The following is a 22,085-nucleotide window of genomic DNA, read 5'->3' as shown; positions in this document are numbered from 1 at the left end:
TTTCTGTGAGACTCTTTCTGTGCTGAGGAGGATTTGACGCTTCAGGGTTGGGCCAGATACTTGGGCCTGGTCCTCCATCCAAACGTGGTTTTTAGAATTAGTAAAGGCTACACTGAAACCGCCATTGGTTGGGCTCTCTAGATCTCTGTCGCTAAGATAAGAGAGGGAGAGAGAGGGATCTGCTGAAAGAAAGATGATGAGTCTAAAATACAATGTGATAGAGGGATGTCTGGATAGAGAGAGGAGGAACAGGTGACTGCTGTAGCCAGTCCGTGCTCTCTCAGATCTACACTGGGCTCCAGAGGCTCTTTTTCTCTTTCGTTTTCTCTTTTACGGTCATATCACAGACTGTCAAGCTCTGTCAAACCCTGGACAACCTCATGGCATTATGCAGACATATGATATAGCATGTTACGGAGCGGGCGGGCGGGTTAATTCCACAGGGTATAATACACTTCCTGTCTCTTTGTCTCCATGGACACACAGCATATCCCAATGGGGATTCGATGTATTTCCATATCCCCATTGGCAGAATCCTGTATCCCCATACGTCATATGGTAAAGGCACATCTCAACAGGTCTATGAGAGAAGAGGTATCCAGTTTAACGGTGACCGTTAAAGTAAACGCTTTGACATTCGAAAGTGGACGTAGCGAAAGATGCTTTTGCAATTCCGTCAAATCCCACCTTGACCTCAAAATACGACTAACTGCCTTGTCGAGAAAGAGAACAGTACAGTGAGGTCTGAAGGGTAAAAGTGGGAGCTCATTGGGATGGGCAGAACAGGCCTGTAACTCTACAGTCTCACCCTCTCTCTGTAACAGCTTAGCGTCCACAGTGGATGCCGCCGGCCTATATACACACACACACACACACACACACAATGACAGTATCATATCCTGTAGACAGTGGTCATACGTCAGTCCACTAATCAGGCTGGATTAGTTTAGTGATGCTCCAGCGCTACGCTAGCAATAACCATAGCCCCTACTGTAGCCTCTTTGATCCAGACCCATTGTCCCTGGCCCTGACCCGGCATGTGAACTGTGTTTTACCCCTACGTAGGCAAGCTCCCTAACCAGGGACACTTGTGTCCCTCTGACTCCCCGAACAGAGATTGGGGATAGGAGAGAACAGGTGGATGAGGGGTGGAGAGAGGAGGTGGGGGGCTAGCTAGCCAAAATAAGGCAGGGGCGACAGCTGTACCTCCCACAGGGTCTTGTGATAACACGAGAATGCTCTGTGCCTGCCTGCTGGGCGTGTTAGTGCTGTGTGTCAGTGTGTTCTGGAGCTTTCTCTCTCTGTCTGTACTCTACCGCTCAGACAACTCCTATGTGTGTGTGTGAGAGTGACCGTAGCTCAAGCTGTATGCCCTCTCTCGCGCTCTCTCTCTCTCTCTCTCTCTGGCTGAAGAAGCAGTGACCAGGGTCAAACTCTCCTTTTGGACACTACTGTTTGACAGTCACAGAGCGCAGTCAAATCTCCAGGACACTGCTATGAACCAGAGGACAAACTGACAAGCCATCCCCAGGATCGGGGCTCTTAGCTTGGGGGTACTGCCAGCGGAGGATTTATGTGAGGCTATTCAAACCAATGCTGACCTATACTTGACCTCTCTCTGTGTGTGTGTGTGTGTGTGTGTGTGTGTGTGTGTGTGTGTGTGTGTGTGTGTGTGTGTGTGTGTGTGTGTGTGTGTGTGTGTGTGTGTGTGTGTTTAGAAGACGGGGTTGCTTGGAGAGTGTTTCTGAATAGTTCTATGCTATTATAGCTGGATCAGGGAGAGACAGATAGTGTGTGTTTGTTAGAGGATGGATAGTGCCTATGTGTTAGTGTGTGTGACTCAGCAGCAGTGATAAGCTGTTATGAGCCCTGCTCTGTGTCAGTACAGAGCACTGAGAACACTGTAGCCTAGATACCTGACATACAGTGTGTTCTGAAAATATTCAGACCCCTTTACTTTTTCCACACGTTACAGCCTTATTCTAAAATTGATTAAATACTTTCCCCCTCATCAATCAACACACAATACCCCATAATGACAAAGCGAAAACAGATTACATTTTTTTAAAATAAAATAAGTATTTCCATAACTATTCACACCCTTTGCTTTGAGACTCAAAATTGAGCTCAGGTGCATCCTATTTCCATTGATCATACTTGAGATGTTTCTACAACTTGATTGGAGTCCACCTGTGGTAAATTCAGTTGATTGAACATGGTTTGGAAAGGCACACACCTGTCTATATAAGTTCCCACAGTTGACAGTGCATGTCAGAGCAAAAACCAAGCCATGAGGTCTAAGAAATTGTCTGTAGAGCTACGAGACAGGATTGTGTCAAGGCACAGATCTGAGGAAGGGTACCACAAGATTTCTGCAGCATTAATGGACCCCAAGAACACAGTGGCCTCCACTGGCCACCCGGCCAGACTGAGCAGTCGGGGAGAAGGGCCTTGGTCAGGAAGGTGACCAAGAACCCGATGGTCACTCTGACAGAGCTCCAGAGTTTATCTGTGGAGGTGGGAGAACCTTCCAGAAGGACAACCATCTCTGCATCACTCCCCCAATCAGGCCTTTATGGTAGAGTGTCCAGACAGAAGCCTCTCCTCAGTAAAAGGCACATGAAAGTCTGCTTGGAGATGGCCAAAAGGTACCCAACGGACTCAGACCAGGAGAAACAAGATTCTCTGGTCTGATGAAACCAAGATTGAACTCTTTGGCCTGAATGCCAAGCGTCACATCTGGAGGAAACCTGGCACCATCCCTACGGTGAAGCATGGTGGTGGCAGCATCATGCTGTGGGGATGTTTTCAGTGACATGGACTGAGAGACTAGTCAGGATCAAGGGAAAGAGGAATGAAGAAGTACAGAGAGATCCTTGATGAAAACCTGCTCCAGAGCACTCAGGACCTCAGACAGGGGTGAAAGTTCACCTTCTAAAAGGACAATGACCCTAAGCACACAGACAACGCAGGAGTGGCTTCGAGACAAGTCTCTGAATGTCCTTGAGTGGGCCAGCCAGAGCCCAAACTTGAACCTGATCGATCATCTCTGAAGAAACCTGAAAATAGCTGAGGAACGACGCTCCCCGTCCAACCTGAGAGCTTGAGAGGATCTGCAGAGAAGAATGGGAGAAACTCCCCAAATACAAGTGTGCCAAGCTTGTGGTGCCATACTCAAGAAGACTCGAAGCTGTAATCGCGGCCGAAGGTGCTTCAACAAGTAAAGGGTCTGAATACTTATGTAAATGTCATATATCAGTTTTAGTTACATTTTTTCTGAAAAAAATTCTACAATTCCGTTTTTGCTGTGTCATTATGGGGTGTTGTGTGTAGATTGATGAGGGGGAAAAAATTATTGAATTCATTTTAGAACAAGGCTGTAACGTAACGAGATGTGGAAGAAGTCAAGGGGTCTGAATGCTTTCCGAATGCACTGTACCTGTCTGTGTACTGCACAGTCTGCACCCCATGGCCTCTTAAGATTGACAGCTTGATTTTGGATTGTGTTACACACAATTACAAACTCATACACACAAGTGTGCCTGCACACACACACATACACACACACAGGTACATATACTCATTGTGTGTGATGAAGGACTGGTTAGTGAGGACTGTGTCTGTTTTGTAGTGCTGTGTCTGTTTTGAGAGGAAGTTCATTGGCCAGCATGGCTTTGATGGACAGGTGGCAGAGTCCACTTGAGCAACACTGACTTTCACCCTGAGCCCACCCCTTGCTTTACCATTGCCATTGGAAACATGATGAAGAGGAGGAAGGAGAGGCCAGGAGCTCCCGACCTGCGCATGCAGTAAGACACACTCACACACACACTGCCACAAAGGGTTAACTGACCCTGCTGTATGTGTGCGAGTCTTTCCCCCTTTTTGTTGTGGAGCTGTAGTACTGAAAGTAGAGCGATGGGCCCGGCAGCGTCAGTTTACACCCCCTCCGACACATACAGTGCAAACACACCGCCACGGAAACACAGATCAGCACTCAGGCAGAGCAGACGAACTGGAGGAGAGGTGGAGGTAAAGTGAGGAGGAAAAGAAAGGGAGGAGGTCAGGAGGAGAGGGAAATCCTTCATTCGCAGAGGGGGGTGGGGTGGGGGGTAATTTGAATACCAGGTCACTGCCCAGTCATACACGCACACACAGTCACACACACACAGCAGGCTGCTGCCAGGGTTATATTCTCACACATTCTGGTCACTCGCCAGGGGGTCCAGACCTGTTTAGACTAGTCCCATATGGCTCCTCTCTACCCAGCCTGCCAACAGCCCTGCCTTTCCAAGTGTTAACGCCCAGTCTGTACCAGCCTTAGAGCAGAAGGCTGAGGGATCCACTGCCTGAGTACACAGCCAAGCTTTTGCTTTCTTTATTAAAGCTTGTACGGATTGAAGTTAGGCTAGTTACTAGTAGTACAATAGTTAGTGTTGGTGATGATTGTGTGGCGATTTTAAACTCCACTGTTGTTTATCAGACAGTACTCTCACCTTCCCTCTATTCTTCCCCTCCATTCCCTCCTTCCTCCCATCTGCCCGTCCGTGGCGAACTGTAGAATCTGGCCGGCCGCTCAGCACCGCTGCCATGGCAACAGCAGCCTCCTGCAGCACCTGCTCTCTCCCACCTCACTCCCTCCCTCCTTCCACACCTCCTCCTCCCAGCCCTCCCTCCTCCTCTACTCCACCTCTGCCCACCCAGAGGGCCCACTGTCAGCCCCTGTCCACCAGGTGGGAAACCCCTTCCTCTGGAGGTAAGACTGGCTGGGTCTGTGTGTCGACTGGTGTTAGTATGGGTAGTACTGGCATGTGTTTATGACCCGGTCCCTTAACTCCGAGAGTAACAGTTCCCTTAAAGGACAACTCTGCCGCTTTTAACATTTGGTTTGTTATTATTAAGTATTTAGTGATATGTTACACAGTTTTAGTGTAATTGTATGATTTCATGTCTATTGACTGTTTAGTGATGAGCTAAACCGGAACTTGCTTCTCTGTGACGTCTTCAAGTAGGATCCCAGAGATGACTAATACAAGAACTTACGGGCAGTCGTTTTCAATTATCTATATAACTCCTTGCTATATGTTGTTCTGTTTGTCTTTGTCTAATAACACCTGTAAATATTTTAAATATATGCTCAAAACCTATAGAATTATATTTCTAGTCAGCTTACTACAATAATTTGCTGGTGTTCAAGGCTCAAACTCCCATGATTCCATCAAACCCCGAAGTTGCAGCCCCGGCAGCCATTGTGACCTTTCCAAATAGCCTATATTTTCCTATTGAATTACTTGTAAACTTCATACTTTTTATTAGCTCCAATAGGCCTCCAGTGTTGTTCGATGGTTGCTTGGACAGTCGCTGATGCTGTATTTGTCTGTTATTGTTGAAAACACTTTATTTCACATTTAACAGGTTTATATACTTGGCTAGCTAGCATGACTAACTTTAGCACCAAAGGTACAGGCTGAGAGACTAGAATTCCGTAATGATTTGCTTGTAAAATGTCATAATACATGTTGTGTTCTTCTAACAGCCTACATGTTGTTTGGACTGTTGTTTAAGACAGTCACCAAGATGAAACGTAGTTGTTATTGTTGAAACACTATTATTTTAGATGTAGCAGTTGGGCTAGCTAGCATGCTAACTAGATACAGTAACTCTGTGTTATGGTTTGCGTAGGTAGGTAGCATCTAAATTAGAATTATTTTTAAGTGTATTGCAGTTGATTGGTGACAAGGACATGAACATATATTCAGCATGACATTCGTGCAAGCATTACAATATATTTACAACCCAAAAGTAATGTGAAATACACTCATAACTTGTGACATAAGCAAATATATTTAGACTAAACTTCGTCTGGGCTTGATAGCCAGCTAGGGAGATGAAATGCACCCTGGGAATCATCGTATGCTGTAGACTTGGGCAATACAGAAGCTTCAAATTGACAAAAACAAGGAATTGTGCAGTATGACTAACAAAAACCCATAAAACATCAAAATGGGAATCAATTCTTAAGTAGTGCATAATAATTAGTTAGAAAGTGGTAGAATTGTCCTTTAAGGCATGTGTGTACATGTGTCTGTTGAGGAGTGTGAGAGGGAGACAGAGAGTGTACTAATACCAAACAAGAAACTAGCTAATAGCACTCTAATGTTAAAGGCCCTCTCATAAAAGGCATCACATTCTGTGTGTTTAGACCTTGAGTATGTGTGTTCAGACTAGGTACAGTAAACATGTGTGTGTGTTTGTAAAGCAGAGTGTTAAGGCTGTTGCTCTCCTCATCCTCGGATGAGGTGAGGAGAGAAGGATCTTCAGACCAAAATGCGGTTTGCGGGAAATAAGCCATCTTTTATTTTATAAACGAAAAACTGATGAAGATGGCAACACGAAAACAAACACTTTAACAAACTTACAAAATAACAAAACGACGTAGAACGAAAACCTGAACATAAACTCACATCACTAAACGTAAACTCACGGACAGGAACGTTACATCAAAACGCACGAACAGCCAAACAGCCCCGTAAGTGAATAACATCGACAACACGAGAGACATCACAGGAGACAATCACCCACAAACAAACAGTGAGAACGCCCTACCTAAATATGACTCTTAATTAGAGGAAAACGCAAACCACCTGCCTCTAATCAAGAGCCATACCAGGTAACCCAAAACCAACATAGAAACAGACCATAAACACATAAAAAAACAACATAAAACAGGTCAGGACTGTTACACAGAGTCAGGTTAGTTGTACTACTGAATCACTACACAAAACCTATTTGTGCAGTAGTGACGTGTAGTGAATGTATAGTTTATGCACTACTCAAGTAGTAGTTCAGTAGGAAAACAGTACTGTTTCAGTAGTAAGTAGAGATTTTTACTTATTTAACTAGGCAAGTCAGTTAAGAACAAATTCTTATTTTCCATGACGGCCTACGAAAACTGGGTTAACTGCCTTGTTCAGGGGCAGAACGACCGATTTTTACCATGTCAGCTCGGGGACAACCTTCTGGTTGCTAGTCCAACGCTCTAACCACTAGGCTACCTGCCGATGATGTTGGAAGTAAATGAGTAGTCAAAACACTACAGCTTTACTGCACAGGCTTGTCTATAGCAGTGGTTCCCAAACGTTTTATAGTCCTGTACCCCTTCAACCTTCTGTATGTTGTAAAAGCGTTACATGATTGCTGCCCATATCATTGCATAATGCAGAAAATGCACTAGAGTTCAGGGGCCTTGCTTTAACGAAGTTAACCATTTTCACTGTAGAGTCCAACATGTCTTTCAAGCTATCAGGCATTCCCTTGGCAGCAAGAGCCTCTCGGTGGATGCTGCAGTGTATCCAAGTGGCGTCGGGAGCAATTGCTTGCACGCGCGTTACCACTGCACTATGTCTCCCCGTCATGGCTTTTGTGCCATCAGTACAGTCCATTTGATGTCACTTTAAAAATATCCTCTCCTTTTGTCCAGGTTTCCAGTGGTTTGCAGAAGAGGATGTCGTCTTTAATGGACCACCCCATAAACGTAACATAGCTGTGCTAGGCCTGTTACGTCTGTTGACTCATCCAGCTGTAACGTATAGAATTCACTGGCTTGTATGTGAAGCAGTAATAGTTGAAACAAAACATGCCAATTTGAAAGATAAGTCACAGGAGTTTTTTGAGCGAGAATTAAGAAAACTTTAGGAGACATGTATAAAAGCAACAGATACCGGTAATAAGAAGGGTCTAGAAGCGTCTTATATGGTGAGCTACCGAGTGGCTAGGACAGGCAAGCCCCATACTATTGTGGAGGACTTAGGTCCAACATCCCTGTCTGTTGTTCGGTGCTTTCTCGGGTAAGGGGGCAGTAGCTCTTCGGCTGCATCAGATTCACAACTGTCAGTGTCCATGCTAGCTGGGCTAACAACAAATGTAGAATTACTGATGCTAGCATTGGATGTGCTCGTGGAAGCAGAACAACTTGTGTCGTCGACAGGTGCAGGTGTAGTACTGCTGGTAGTAGCAGTACTACCAGTAGAGCTGGTATGTGTCTCTATGGATGCAGGCCTTCATTTTTTTAAACCATTTGTCCTTTTTCCAGCAAACGGAATGAGCAGCAGCTATGTTTGGCTACATACGGACCGTTAGTGGAATTCCGGCGAGAGAGTAATGGTTAATGTGATTGGATGTTAACTATTTGACTAGGCTACCTGTATTTGACATTGTGTAGTTATTTCACTGAATACTAGATGGGTTTCATTTTATTTTTGGCAGTGAAACAAGGCTACTCAGGCAACAAAAAACCCTCACCCAAATGTATAGCCCCGTTATGTATATAAATGGATTGTTTGAAAATGTGAAGAAGATATTTAAAAAAAAATGTGAATCACATTTGTATTTGACACACCCCCAACAGCATTGGGGTACACGTACCCCAGTTTGGGAATACCTGGTCTATAGCAATCAGTTAGAGATTATTCCTACTTGATGTAGGTTGTAAATAAGTATCACAACACTATAGCCAGACAAAACAGGAAGTAGTTGGCTGTAGGACAATCCTGAATGTAGTCATCTTCCATCCTTTGTCATCCTGTCTGTCATCGCTATTATGCTGACACCATCTGTACGTTTAACTTTCCTGTATGTTTTATGAATACTTTAATGTCATTGTTTAGCGGTTTTATATCACTTTTTAACACAAACGATTGCTAGCCAAAACAGTCTTAGCTGTTATCCGTTGTCATAGAGATTGTTGTCATTGTTGGGGCGGCAGGTAGCCTGGTGGTTAGAGTGTTGGCCCAGTAACTGAAAGGATACTGGAACGAATCCCTGAGCTGACAAGATAAAAATCTGTCGTTCTGCCCCTGAACAAGGCAGTTAACCCACTGTTCCCCGGTAGGCATGGATGGTCAGTCCTTGCATCTATAACTGTCTATTCATCTGAGAGTGGTTACATTTCTCCAGGCCCATCCCTCAGCTTTTTACTCAAACAGAGGTGGGGCGACCATTTTGTTATTGGTTCATCTGTGGATTTGGCCTTTAAACAGCTGTATATTATCAAGATCTCAAAGTGTCACCAACAAAAAGGTAAACAATAGGCCAAAAGCAAATGCACATGTAAATCACATGTAAATATCACTAATATCACAATGAGCCCAATCAGTCCTCCATGACAACAAAACCATAAACAACAGAGTAGGACTGGCTAATAAGTCCTTTGTTTTGGGGTTATGCCCAGGTAAAACAATTTGGCTAATCTACACTTCCATATTTCCAAGTCCTATTCTTGAAGATAAAGGTGTATAACATTTATTGGAATGACTGGAATTCTAATAGACTTTGGTTTTTAATGTAAAGATATAATTTAATCATAGTATTATATGTAGTAGAAAGTGATGGGTTAGAAGAAGCCTACATTACCAACCCATAAAATAAAATTTAGCATCGATGTATGGCCAGCTGTGTAAACTTTAACATTGATTTATCCTGCAATAGATGTTGTTCAATTGGTAACATACATTTTTGTATTTTTCTAATGTCTCTTCAGGGGAAAGTAATCTAAAAGTAATGGAATGTAATCAGATTATGTTACTGAGTTTGGGTAATCCAAAAGTTACAAAACTAATTACAATTTTGGACAGGTAACTAGTAACTGTAACGGATTACATTTAGAAAGTAACCTACCCAACCCTGCTAATAAGTATGTGTGTTTGTATTCAAATGTACAATATATTCATATTGGTATACTTACCCATTCTACTTACCTCTTAACCTGTTGCCAAGGAGACTCTCAACATAGGAAGACTGGAGGCCATTGTTTATGAGATTAACATTGTTTATCAAATCTTTTTCTGTTGTTTTATGTGACCTCTGTTAAGCAGATTAACGGCTTATAATTGGTTGTCTCTTCTGCTTGTCTTTATTTTCTGAAAGGTTATGTGGTGGAGAAATGTGGCTGCAACTATAAAGAGGATCTGAAGATAGTTAAGTCAAAGCTGAATGAAGACAAGGCCTCAAACCGATTAAGAAAAAAGTGTACATATTTAATAGGTATATTTAATAATAAAAAAAAAATGTTTAAGCGTATAATTTCTTCTTTGATGATACAGCTACAGTTAGAACATTTAGGAAATAAAATGTACAGTAGTCCACTGGTGACACAGTAGTAAAACAACAAGATGTCAATAGTGATTTCGAAAAGGCAAAAAGAAGTGAATGTTTTCAATAGTAATTCAAAAGGGTTTACGTAGGAAATGAAAAAGGAGCAGGGGCAATTCACTTGTGATTAGTGGTGACACAACACTACACACACAGATGGCATGGCACTAGTAATTCAATAGGGATCGATTAGACACACAGCAGTGATGTGTAGGCATTGTGTAGTAATTCAATAGTGAACATGTAGGAACTGTGTAGGTTTGGAGTTGTAGATACCCAAAATCTCAGTAGGTACACAGTAGTCATTAAGGGAGAATTATTTAGTGATTTAAGTAGGACATATGTAGTGTTCACCAGTAGTGAAGCGTCCCAATTTATCACCCATTACTACATAAATTATTACATAAATCGGTGTTGTGTAGATCAAAGGAGCTGATGTGGACTACAGGAAATGGAAGGAAGAGTACGCCCCCCATACTCATCGACACACGGCTGTAGTGGAGCGAATCAAGAGCTTCAAGTTCCTCGGTGTCCACAACACTAAGGAATTATCATTGTCCACACACTCCAAGACAGTTGTGAAGAGGGCATGATAAAGCTTCTTCCTCCTCAGGAAGCTAAAAAGATTTGGCATGACCCTCAAAAAGTTCTACAGCTGCACCATTGTGAGTCATCTTGATTACGGCAACTGCTTGACATCCAACCTCAAGGCGCTACAGAGGGTAGTGAATATGGCCCAGTACATTACTAGGGCAGACGTCCCTGCCATCCAGGCGCTCTATGCCAGTTGGTGTCAGAGGGAGGCCCTAAAAATTGTCAAAGACTCCAACCACCCAAGTCATAGACTGTTCTCTCTGCTACCTCACAGCAAGCAGTTCCGATGCACCAAGTCTGGAACCAACAGGACCCTGATTAACTTCTACCCCTAAGCCAGAAGACTGCTAAATGAGTTAGTCCAGGTAGCTATTGGCAGTGGTGGAAAAAGTACCCACTTTTTGAAGCTTGAGTCATACTTGAGTGAAAGTAAATGACTCAAGTAATGGCTCATTTTCATGTTTATTTAATTTACAGATAGATGGGCACGCTCCAACACTAAGATATAATTTACAAACGAGGCATGTGCTTAGTGAGTCCGCCAGATCAGAGGCAGTAGGGATGACCAGGGATGTTCTCTTGAGAAGTGTGTGAATTAGACAATTTCCTGTCTTGCTAAGCATTCAAAGTGTAACAAGTAGCAATTAGGGGAGCTCACACAGTATCTGCATTGACCCTTTTTGACTCATCACATAGGCTGCTGCTACTGTTTATTATCTATCTTGTTGCTTAGTCACTATAACCATACCTATATGTACATATAGGTGGCAGGTAGCCTAGCGGTTAAAGCGTTGGACTGATAACCAGGAAGGTTGCTAGATCGAATCCCCGAGCTGACAAGGTAAAAATCTGTTGTTCTGCCCCTGAACAAGGCAGTTAACCCACTGTTCCTAGGCTGTCATTGTAAATAAGAATTTGTTCTTAACTGACTTGCCTAGTTAAATTAAGGTAAAATAAAATAATATCTACCTCAATTACCTTGTACCCCTGCACATTGACTCAGTACTGGTGCATATGGCCAAGTTATCATTACTCATTGTGTATTTAGTTCTCTTTTTATAATTTGTTCTATTATTTCTCATTTTTTTCACTCTGCATTGTTGGATAGGGCCGGTAAGCATTTTAATGTTAGTCTACACCTGTTGTTTACGAAGCATGTGAAAAATAACATTTGATTTGATTCGATACGGCCTACCTGTATGCAGTGGAGGTTGCAGGATCGGATGGAAAGCATGATCTGTCTGTAACCTTTCTCGTCCTCACAAATATCGGAATTCATTTGCCAGAATGTTACATCTTCACCCCATAAGTATTGATGTTACAGCTATCTTTAGGCATACGGTGCCTTTGGAAAGTATTCAGACCCCTTGACTTTTTCCACATTTTGCTACGTGACAGCCTTATTCTGAAATGTATTAAATTGTTTTTGTCCTCATCAATCTACACACAATAACCCATAATGACAAAGCAAAAACAGGTTTCAAGAAATGTTTTGCTAATAAAAAAAATATAAAAAATAATACATAAGTATTCAGACCCTTTACTCAGTACCTGTGGCAACGATTACAGCTTCGAGTCTTCTTGGGTATGAAGCTACAAGCTTGGCACACCTGTATTTTGGGAGTTTCTCCCATTCTTCTCTGCAGATGCCCTCAAGCTCTGTCAGGTTGGATGGGGAGCGTTACTGTACAGCTATTTTCAGGTCTCTCCAGAGATGTTAGATCGGGTTCAAGTCCGGGCTCTTGCTTGGCCACTCACTTACATTCAGATTCCTGCATCGTCTTGGCTGTGTGCTTAGGGTCGTTGTCAAATCAAATCAAATGTATTTATATAGCCCTTCTTACATCAGCTGAAATATCAAAGTGCTGTACAGAAACCCAGCCTAAAACCACAAACAGCAAGCAATGCAGGTGTAGAAGCACAGTGGCTAGGAAAAACTCCCTAGAAAGGCCAAAACCTAGGAAGAAACCTAGAGAGGAACCAGGCTATGAGGGGTGGCCAGTCCTCTTCTGGCTGTGCCGGGTGGAGATTATAACAGAACATGGCCAAGATGTTCAAATGTTCATAAATGACCAGCATGGTCAAATAATAATAATCACAGTAGTTGTTGAGGGTGCAGCAAGTCAGCACCTCAGGAGTAAATGTCAGTTGAGTTTTCATAGCCGATCATTGAGAGTATCTCTACCGCTCCTGCTGTCTCCAGAGAGTTGAAAACAGCAGGTCTGGGACAGGTAGTACGTCCGGTGAACAGGTCAGGGTTCCATAGCCGCAGGAAGAATAGTTGAAACTGGAGCAGCAGCACGGCCAGGTGGACTGAGGACAGCAAGGAGTCATCATGCCAGGTAGTCCTGAGGTATGGTCCTAGGGCTCAGGTCCTCCTCCTCCGAGAGAGAATTAGAGAGAGCATACTTAAGTTCACACAGGACACCGGATAAGACAGGAGAAATACTCCAGATATAACAGACTGACCCTAGCCCCCCGACACATAAACTATTGCAGCATAAATACTGGAGGCTGAGACAGGAGGGTCAGGAGACACTGTGGCCCCATCTGATGATACCCCCGGACAGGGCCAAACAGGCAGGATATAACCACACACACTTTGCCAAAGCACAGCCCTCACAGCACTAGAGGGATATCTTTAACCACCAACTTACCATCCTGAGACAAGGCCGAGTATAGCCCACAAAGAGCTCCGCCACGGCACAACCCAAGGGGGGAGGTGAACCTTCGCCCCAGTCTGAGGTCCTGAGCGCTCTGGAGCAGGTTTTCATCAAGGATCTCTCTGTACATTGCTCCATTCATCTTTCCCTCGATCCTCACTAGTCTCCTGGTCCCTGCCGCAGAAAAACATCCACACAGCATGATGCTGCCACCACCATGCTTTACCGTAGGGATGGTGCCAGATTTCCTCCAGACGTGACGCTTGGCATTCAGGCCGAAGAGTTCAATCTTGCTTTCATCAGCCCCTTAGGTGCCTTTTGGCAAACTCCAAGCAGGCTGTGATGTGCCTTTTACTGAAGAGTGGCTTCTGTCTGGCCACTCTACCATAAAGGCCTGATTGGTGGAGTGCTGCAGAGATGGATGTCCATTTGGAAGGTTCTCCCATCTCCACAGAGCAACTCTAGAGCTCTGTCATAGTGACCATCAGGTTCTTGGTCACCTCCCTGACCAATACCCTTTTCCCCCGATTGCTGCGTTTGGCCGGGCGTCCAGCTCTAGGAAGAGTCTTGGTGGTTCCAAACTGTTTTCTTGGGGACCTTCAATGCTGCAGAGATATTTTGGTACCTTTCCCCAGATCTGTGCCTTGACACAATCCTGTCTCGGAGCTCTACGGACAATTCCTTCAACCTCATGGCTTGGTTTTTGCTCTGACATGCACTGTCAACTGTGGGACCTTACATAGACAGGTGTGTGCATTTCCAAATCATGTCCAATCAATTGAATTTGCCACAGGTGGACTCCAATCAAGTTGTAGAAACATCTCAAGGACGATCAATGGAAACAGGATGCAGCTGAGTTCAACTTTAAGTCTCATAGCCAAGGGTCTGAACACTTATATAAATACGGTATTTCTGTTTTTTATGTTTAATAAATTTGCAAACATTTCTAAGAACCTGTTTTCACTTAGTCATTATGGGCTATTATATGTAGATTGCTGAGATCTTATATATTTTTTAATCCATTTTAAAAAAGGGGTCTGAATACTTTCCAAAGGCATTGTATAGCCAGTACCACCACTGAGGTATATAATTAAAACCCACCCAAACTAGAGCTATCTGAAATATGAAAATGATCGATGAAGTCGACAGGTAGCCTATTGTTGTGACAAAGATGCGTCCGTAGCAGATTGCTAAAAGGTACTTTATATGGATAATATTAAAGTAGGTAGGTTACCCTGTTTTTGCCAGGCAAACCAGAGAAAATAAAACAAGCCCTTTCTGGTCACTAATCTGGGTATATGCGCCCGCCTTTGTTTGCCAATGCTGATGATGTCACGATCGTGTGGCGGATTGACGGACCAAAATGCAGCAGTTGGAAAATAAGCCATCTTCTTTTATTAACACCACGAAGATGAACACGACACAAAACTCTATACAAACTAACAAAACAACAAAACGACCGTGAAGCTACAAACGTTGTGCACATACATACAGGCTACAAACGTTCTACATAGACAATTACTCACAACCAATGAGAGCCTATGGCTACCCTAAATAAGGCTCCCAATCAGAGACAACCGAAATCAGCTGTCTCTAATTGGGAACTCATTCAGGTAACCATAGACTCTCCTAGATAACTAAACATACATAGACAACGCTAGACATCTACACTCAACACAAACCCATATACTACACCCCATAACCCCTTTACCATATAAACACCCAAAACCAACAAAACATAAACATTCCCCATGTCACACCCTGACCTAACTAAAATAATAAAGAAAACAAAGAATACTAAGGCCAGGGCGTGACAGATGACTGGTCAACAATCAAGCAAGACACGCAAGTTTTTGGTTCTGAAGCATAGATAAGATATTTTTAAATCAAGAATTTGCTGCAATGCCATAGGCCTATGTTTGTGACCAGATTGAATAAGCAAAGATATAAATATAAAATACAAATGGTAGACTACAAATATGTATGACAACACAATACCAGTTAAAAGTTTGGACACACCTACTCATTCAAGGGTTTTTCTTTATTTTTACTATTTTCTACATTGTAGAATAATAGTGAAGACATCAAAACTATGAAATAACACATATGAAATTATGAAATTAGTTCTACAAAAATAGAACTGTTAGGCCATAATGACCATCGTTATGTTTGGAGAAAAAAGGGGGAGGCTTGCAAGCCGAAGAACAAAATCCCAACCGTGAAGCACGGGTGTGGCAGCATCATGTTGTGGGGGTGCTTTGCTGCAGGAGGGACTGGTGCACTTCACAAAATAGATGGCATCATGAGGAAGAGAAAGTATGTGAATATATTGAAGCAACATCTCAAGACATCAGTCAGGAAGTTAAAGCTTGGTCGCAAATGGGTCTTCCAAATGGACAATGACCCCAAGCATTGTCCAAGCAGTGTCCATTTTGCAGTTGTGGCAAAATGGTTTAAGAACAACAAAGTCAGGGTATTGGAGTGGCCATCACAAAGACCTGACATGAATCCTAAAGAAAATGTGTGGGCAGAACTGAAAAAGTGTGTGCGTGCAAGGAGGCCTACAAACCTGACTCACCAGCTCTGTCAGGAGGAATGGGCCAAAATTCACCCAACTTATTGTGGGAAGCTTGTGGAAGGCTACCCAAAACGTTTGACCCAAGTTAACCAATTTAAAGGCAATGCTACCAAATACTAATTGAGTAGTGTATGTAAACTTCTGACCCACTGGGAATGTGATGAAAGAAATAAAAGCTGAAATAAATCCTTCTCTCTACTATTATGTTGACATTTCACATTCTTAAAATAAAGTGGTGATCCTAACTGACCTAAGACGGGGAATTGTTACTAGGATTAAATGTCAGGAATTGTGAAAAACTGAGTTTAAATATATTTGGCTAAGGTGTATGTAAACTTCCAACTTCAATTGTAATAACACTCGCAGCTTTCCAATAAAACAAAATCTGAGACATTTATGATCTGTTTACATATATTTTAGAAGCTATTTATACTGTAAATGTGTTTAAAACCCATATAAGCTGTATTTATAATTTTATCACAATATTTTAGGTTGACTATAATTCTATTACATAGTTTCTGATACATAACATGCCTTACTTTTATTTTCCTGCATAAGTAAAAGCAGGAAATGCATCCCCTAAGCCTCTACTGCCATTCATTCCAATTAGACTGGTTTTATATTTCTCCCTGACCAAGATGGTTGCCATTTTCTTGCCCATTTCTGTAACTTTAATGCTTGACATTTCCCCTCTTGTAATTTAATAGGATCTCTATGATATTAATGTTGTATCCCATAGCAACATTGCATGTAGCGGTCAGGGCCTAACTAGACCACCGACTGCCCTTCTGCAGTACAGACCGCCCATCCAGGACCCATTTACAAAAAAGTTGAAGTACCTTCTTCGACCCTTGCCCCTGGAAATGATGTATGTTCTAAAAATCACACCGTCGAGGCTCACCCTTGACGAGTGAGGGCATCAAAGATGCTGGGTTTAAAGAGAGGGTGAGGCATGTTTCCCAATGAATCCAATGAAATATGGACAGCAGAAGCTGTTGGGTACCAAGAGAATCAGGACACATGGATGATCACACATCCATTGCTCCTAATTTATTATAGAGGCTGCTTCACTGCTCGCAGACAGGCTGCTGCGATGGGGTCAAATTGGTTGTGGTTTGCCGGCATGATCTGCTATCTGTCCGTCATTCTTATGGACTTATATGTGACTCACCACCTGGATTCGGTCTTATGTAGCAACATATGAATTTCTGCTTTTACATAGTTAAAAGTAGAGACTCAGAGCTACAACATGCTATATCATACACTGCATTTGAGGAATCAATGGGAAAGTAATTATGCTTTGAAAGTTGATCATCATGTAAACTCACTTTTGAGAAAACCGTCTTTCAATGTTTTGGTACTAATATTGGCGAGCCCCTATTTTGTCTACACCCATTCAGAATTGTTCACACCCTCTTAGGCCTTAGCCCCACCCATCTCTTTAAGGGTTGATCCAACCGTTCTGTACTAACTTGCCAGCTACTTCCAGACATCTAAGAGAGAGAGAGCATTTCACTGAACATTACTCGCCCAATCGCTCTATCTGTTGTTTTGTGCACCTATGTATATAACGACCCAGCCAGCTAACGTTAGCTAGCTAACAGTAAACTTTAACTTGACATTAGGTTTATGCATTTTTACTATGCAATAAAAAATAAATAAGACGTGTTCGACATGATTACCTGAACATACGGATCAACTCCAATAGACAGACGCGTGCTATATGGTAGACCAATCCAAACTCATCTCTCGGCTTGTCCAGCCCACTCATTATCTCAGCCAATCATGGCTAGCGGGAAAGTTGCTCACTTTTTCTGTGGCTAAACCAACTAGGCTCGTAATTTAACCATTTTATTCCTATTTACAGATGGAATACAAGTTTGATATTAAGGCACATGAAAGTTCACATGTTGGAGAAGGCATTTCTGCCCCCCAAAATATTTGATTTAAAAAATATATTTTACGTTTAAACAGCTCTCCTGTGAAGTCATGACTTGCGACGTACGCCTAGTTTCCTAATTCGAGTCACATATGTGAATGCAACCTCAGAATTGCAATTGCGTAATCAACATCAGAATTTAATCTTGAGTTAATTTCACTAAGGCAATATACATTGTTATTTTTCTGGGTCAATCCGACCCTCAACATAAGAGGGTTAATTAAACCCTGCATACTTGCCATCTACTTGAGTCATTTGGACTACAAAGGAAGGCCACTTCAAAACTTCCATGTCAAACGTATACCTCAGAATGGATAGAGCAAGTTAGCAAACCAAGTTAGCAAACTTTCATAATTACTGGTCTGCCAAGCACATGACAATATCCAATAATTTGCCTATACTTGTCAAGACGATAACACGTCACTTCGCTCTGGATTACTTGGGCTTTCCTACTTGTACATGTTATCCATGCGTATTCAAAAGTCATCAATCAATAAAATAGGTTGTCAGACCTGGCCTACTCAATAGCTATATTCACGTTAACTATATCAAAAAACGTTCACCAATTGTATGGCTGCTAATTAAAATAGGTCTTAGTTTTCTGAAAATGGTATTAAACATTTATTTAAACTTCAATCTACGAACATATTTTTCTCTTTGATTTACCTCAATGTTTAAAGCAGTAAAAAAATGCCACAAGCAAATTCTAAACGTTTCCCTTCTTGAAACCGTATTAAGCCAGAGAAATAAAGCAGTCATCTAAATCGGTGGTCACCAACCTTTTCTGAGTCAAAATCACTTCCTGAGTCAAAATGCAAGCCAAGATCTACTGCTAATGACTTAAAGTAAGCCTATGCAACATTAATCAATTAAAATGAGTTATGTAGCAATGAGGTTAGTGCAGTAGGCTATTGGCCCAATACATTATAACTGCATATTGGCTATGCTTGAATTATCTTTCCAATGTTATTCTTCTCAGACCATTTTGAAATTATATATATATTTTTTAATGTAGGTATATAATCACACTGGTAATAAATAATATGTTGTTTTACTTGTGAGCATGGCCTGCAAGGTCTCCCTCCCTCAGCTGAGAAAAGGGGACACAGTCTTCCAGCTGATGGCGAAACTGAAGTCACACTGCATTATTTCTGCCTCGTGCACCAAGTCATGTTTTTACTCTTGTGACTAGAGAAGGTTAAATATTTCTCGGTATTAAAAAAGACAAAAGCCGCCAATAGTAACACCGCAAGCTTATCGGATCACTTCCCTATACTCATTCATTGCAGCTGCAGTTCTGGTTGTAGCGTGAGTGGAAGTAGGGAGAACGCGCAATTTATGGCTTATAAAAGTGTTGAACAAAGTGTTGACAGTGCTAAATAACAACTTAAACATGAACTTAGTTATACAAAATCCAGATCGCCCGGTTGATGACCACTGATCTAAATCATGGAGCGAGTCGGCTGCAGCTCCTTATTATAAAACGAGACCAAATAGTTTGGTTAATCTAACATGGATACACACCTAAAACAAGGATAGGGTTTTTAATGGGAGTAATTACATCCGTGACACTGCGTTCACCTAATCAAATTGCGAACATGAACAGCCCGTACCCTTTACAGTTACCATATCAACTGTTCACAGGAATGCAAGGAAAACCCACCCTTCTCGATACAATATGCAACATTACAACTGATGCGTTAGTGGTGACTAATCAATCACACAACCTGCTCCAGATCATTGGAATGTGAATCAGAGACATACGCGGTACCTCACGATATAACCAAGGGATGTGGACGGCAATCCCCCATCTCCTTGCTGTTGGGCCATCAGGTTCTTCACTTTCTTTTTCAACACTGGATTTTCAGACTTTCTCACTTTTAGAATTCGAAACCACTAAACCGACAGCCATTTATATTTTTCATTTCCACTTTCTCTCTCGTAGATACTTCCTCAAACCAGCCTTTCTTAACCTTTCCACATATTTTGTCACCTCACAAGGAGAGCGCGGCAATAATTATTTCCCTTTAGCCATTTTTACAAGGCTAAACATTTTACCAGACGGACATTCTGTGCCTTTCTTTTTTTCATGTGACCTTTAATAGAGTTCACTTATCCTATCCCTATTCAAACTATTAATCCATGAATACTTCAATGACAAAGGGGAGCGCAAACACTCAATACATATCTGACACCCACACATACAATACACTTCGGACATAACAATAAGGCCTCTAGTATTCACACAGTTGAACACACCCCTAAGAATGTATTCTACTTTACACCCAACCAGTGGGACAGATAATCCTGGTTTAGAGTTTCACCCTATGGTCCTTCACTCCTAAAGCTTCACACTAACGGAGTTGGTCACCCCCTTTGCTTCTATAACAGCCTCCACTCTTCTGGGAAGGCTTTCCACTAGATGATGGAACATTGCTGCGGGGACTTGCTTTCATTCAGCCATAAGAGCATTAGTGAGGTCGGGCACTTATGTTGGGCAATTATGCCTTGCTCGCAGTCGGCGTTCCAATTCATCCCAAAGATGTTCGATGGAGGTCAGGGCTCTGTGCAGTCCAGTCAAGTTCTTCCCCAAACTGTTGCCACAAAGTTGGAAGCACAGAATCGTCTAGAATGTCATTGTATGCTGTGGGGCGTAACCCGAACCATGAAAAACAGGCCCAGACCATTATTCCTACTCCACCAAACTTTATAGTTGACACTATGCATTCGGGCAGGTAGCGTTCTCCTGGCATCCGCCAAACCCAGATTAGTCTGTTGGACTGCCAGACGGTGAAGCGTGATTTATCACTCCAGAGAATGCATTTCCACTGCTCCAGAGTCCAATGGCGGCGATCTTTACACCACTCTAGCCAACGCTTGGCATTGCACATGGTGATCTTAGGCTTGAGTGTGTCTGCTCGGCCATGGAAACCCATTTCATGAAGCTCCCGACAAAAAGTTATTGTGCTGACGTTTCTTCCAAAGGCAAGTTGGCACTCGATAGTGAGTGTTGCAACCGAGGACCGACAATTTTTACGTACTTCAGCACTCGGCGGTCCTGTTATGTGAGATTGTGTGGCTTACCACTTTGTGACTGAGCTGTTGTTGCTCCTAGACTTGTCACTTCACAATAAACAGCGCTTACAGTTGACCGGGGCAAGGCAGAAATTTGACGAACTGACTTGTTGGAAAGGTGCCATCCTACGACGGTGCCAAGTTGAAAGTTACTGAGCTCTTCAGTAAGGCCATTCTACTGCCAATGTTTGTCTATGGAGATTGCATGGCTGTTCGATTTCATACACCTGTCAGCAACGGGGGTGGCTGAAATAGTCAAATCCACTAATTTGAAGTAGTGTCCACATACTTTTGTATATACAGTACCAGTCAACAGTTTTAGAACACCTACTTATTCAAGGGTTTTTCTTCTTTTCTTTTTCTACGTTGTAGAATAATAGTGAAGATATCAAAACTATGAAATAACACATGAAATTATGTAGTAAACAAAAACGTGTTTAAAGAAATCAAAATATATTTTATATTTGAATTTCTTCAAAGTAGCCACCCTTTTTCTTGATGACAGCTTTGCACACTACCAATAGGTGACAATCTTTGCGAGGTATTGCAAAACCTCCCTGGTCTTTGTGGTTGAATTGGTGTTTGAAATGTACTGCTTGACTGGAGGACCTTACAGATAATTGTATGTGTGGGGTACAAAGATGAGGTAGTCATTAAAGTCAAACACTTTTATCCATGGAACTTATTTTGTGACTTGTTAAGCACATTTTTACTCCTGAACATATTTAGGCTTGCTATAACAAAGGGGCTGGAATACTTATTCACACAAGACATTTCAGCTTTTCATTTTTTATTAATTTGTAAAAATTGCGAAAAACATCCCACTTTGACATTATGGGGAATTGTGTGTAGGCCAGTGACAAAAAATCTCAAATGAATCATTTTAAATTCAGGCTGTAACACACAAAAATGTGGAAAAAGTAAAGGCGTTTGAATACTTTCTGAAGACACTGTAGTTAACAGTTTCCTTCAAACCGCACACAGAAACATAAACATGGTATCCATGAGTCCATCTGACTCTGGGGAAGTCGATAAAGTGCCTCATTGCCAAAATCCTGAAGTATCCTTTTAATGTTTATATGCCACA

At 42.3% G+C, this 22,085-nt stretch overlaps 1 protein-coding gene and 1 long non-coding RNA gene across 6 annotated transcripts in view; both read left to right on the top strand.

Annotated features, from left to right (window-relative positions):
• The window catches only part of LOC129855548 (microtubule-associated serine/threonine-protein kinase 2-like), a 270,030-nt gene that overhangs the window by 123,952 nt on the left and 123,993 nt on the right, over nucleotides 1–22,085 (top strand). The gene's annotated exons all lie outside the window — the stretch shown is intronic.
• Nucleotides 459–13,716, top strand: LOC129855551 (uncharacterized). Its single transcript, XR_008759522.1, has 3 exons — nucleotides 459–3,809; nucleotides 4,562–4,756; nucleotides 9,925–13,716. It is a non-coding gene; the product is annotated as an uncharacterized LOC129855551 (long non-coding RNA).

This window comes from Salvelinus fontinalis, chromosome 5 (assembly GCF_029448725.1).
Source record: "Salvelinus fontinalis isolate EN_2023a chromosome 5, ASM2944872v1, whole genome shotgun sequence".
Taxonomy (NCBI): domain Eukaryota; kingdom Metazoa; phylum Chordata; class Actinopteri; order Salmoniformes; family Salmonidae; genus Salvelinus; species Salvelinus fontinalis.
This window is presented reverse-complemented; position numbering and strand designations above follow the sequence as displayed.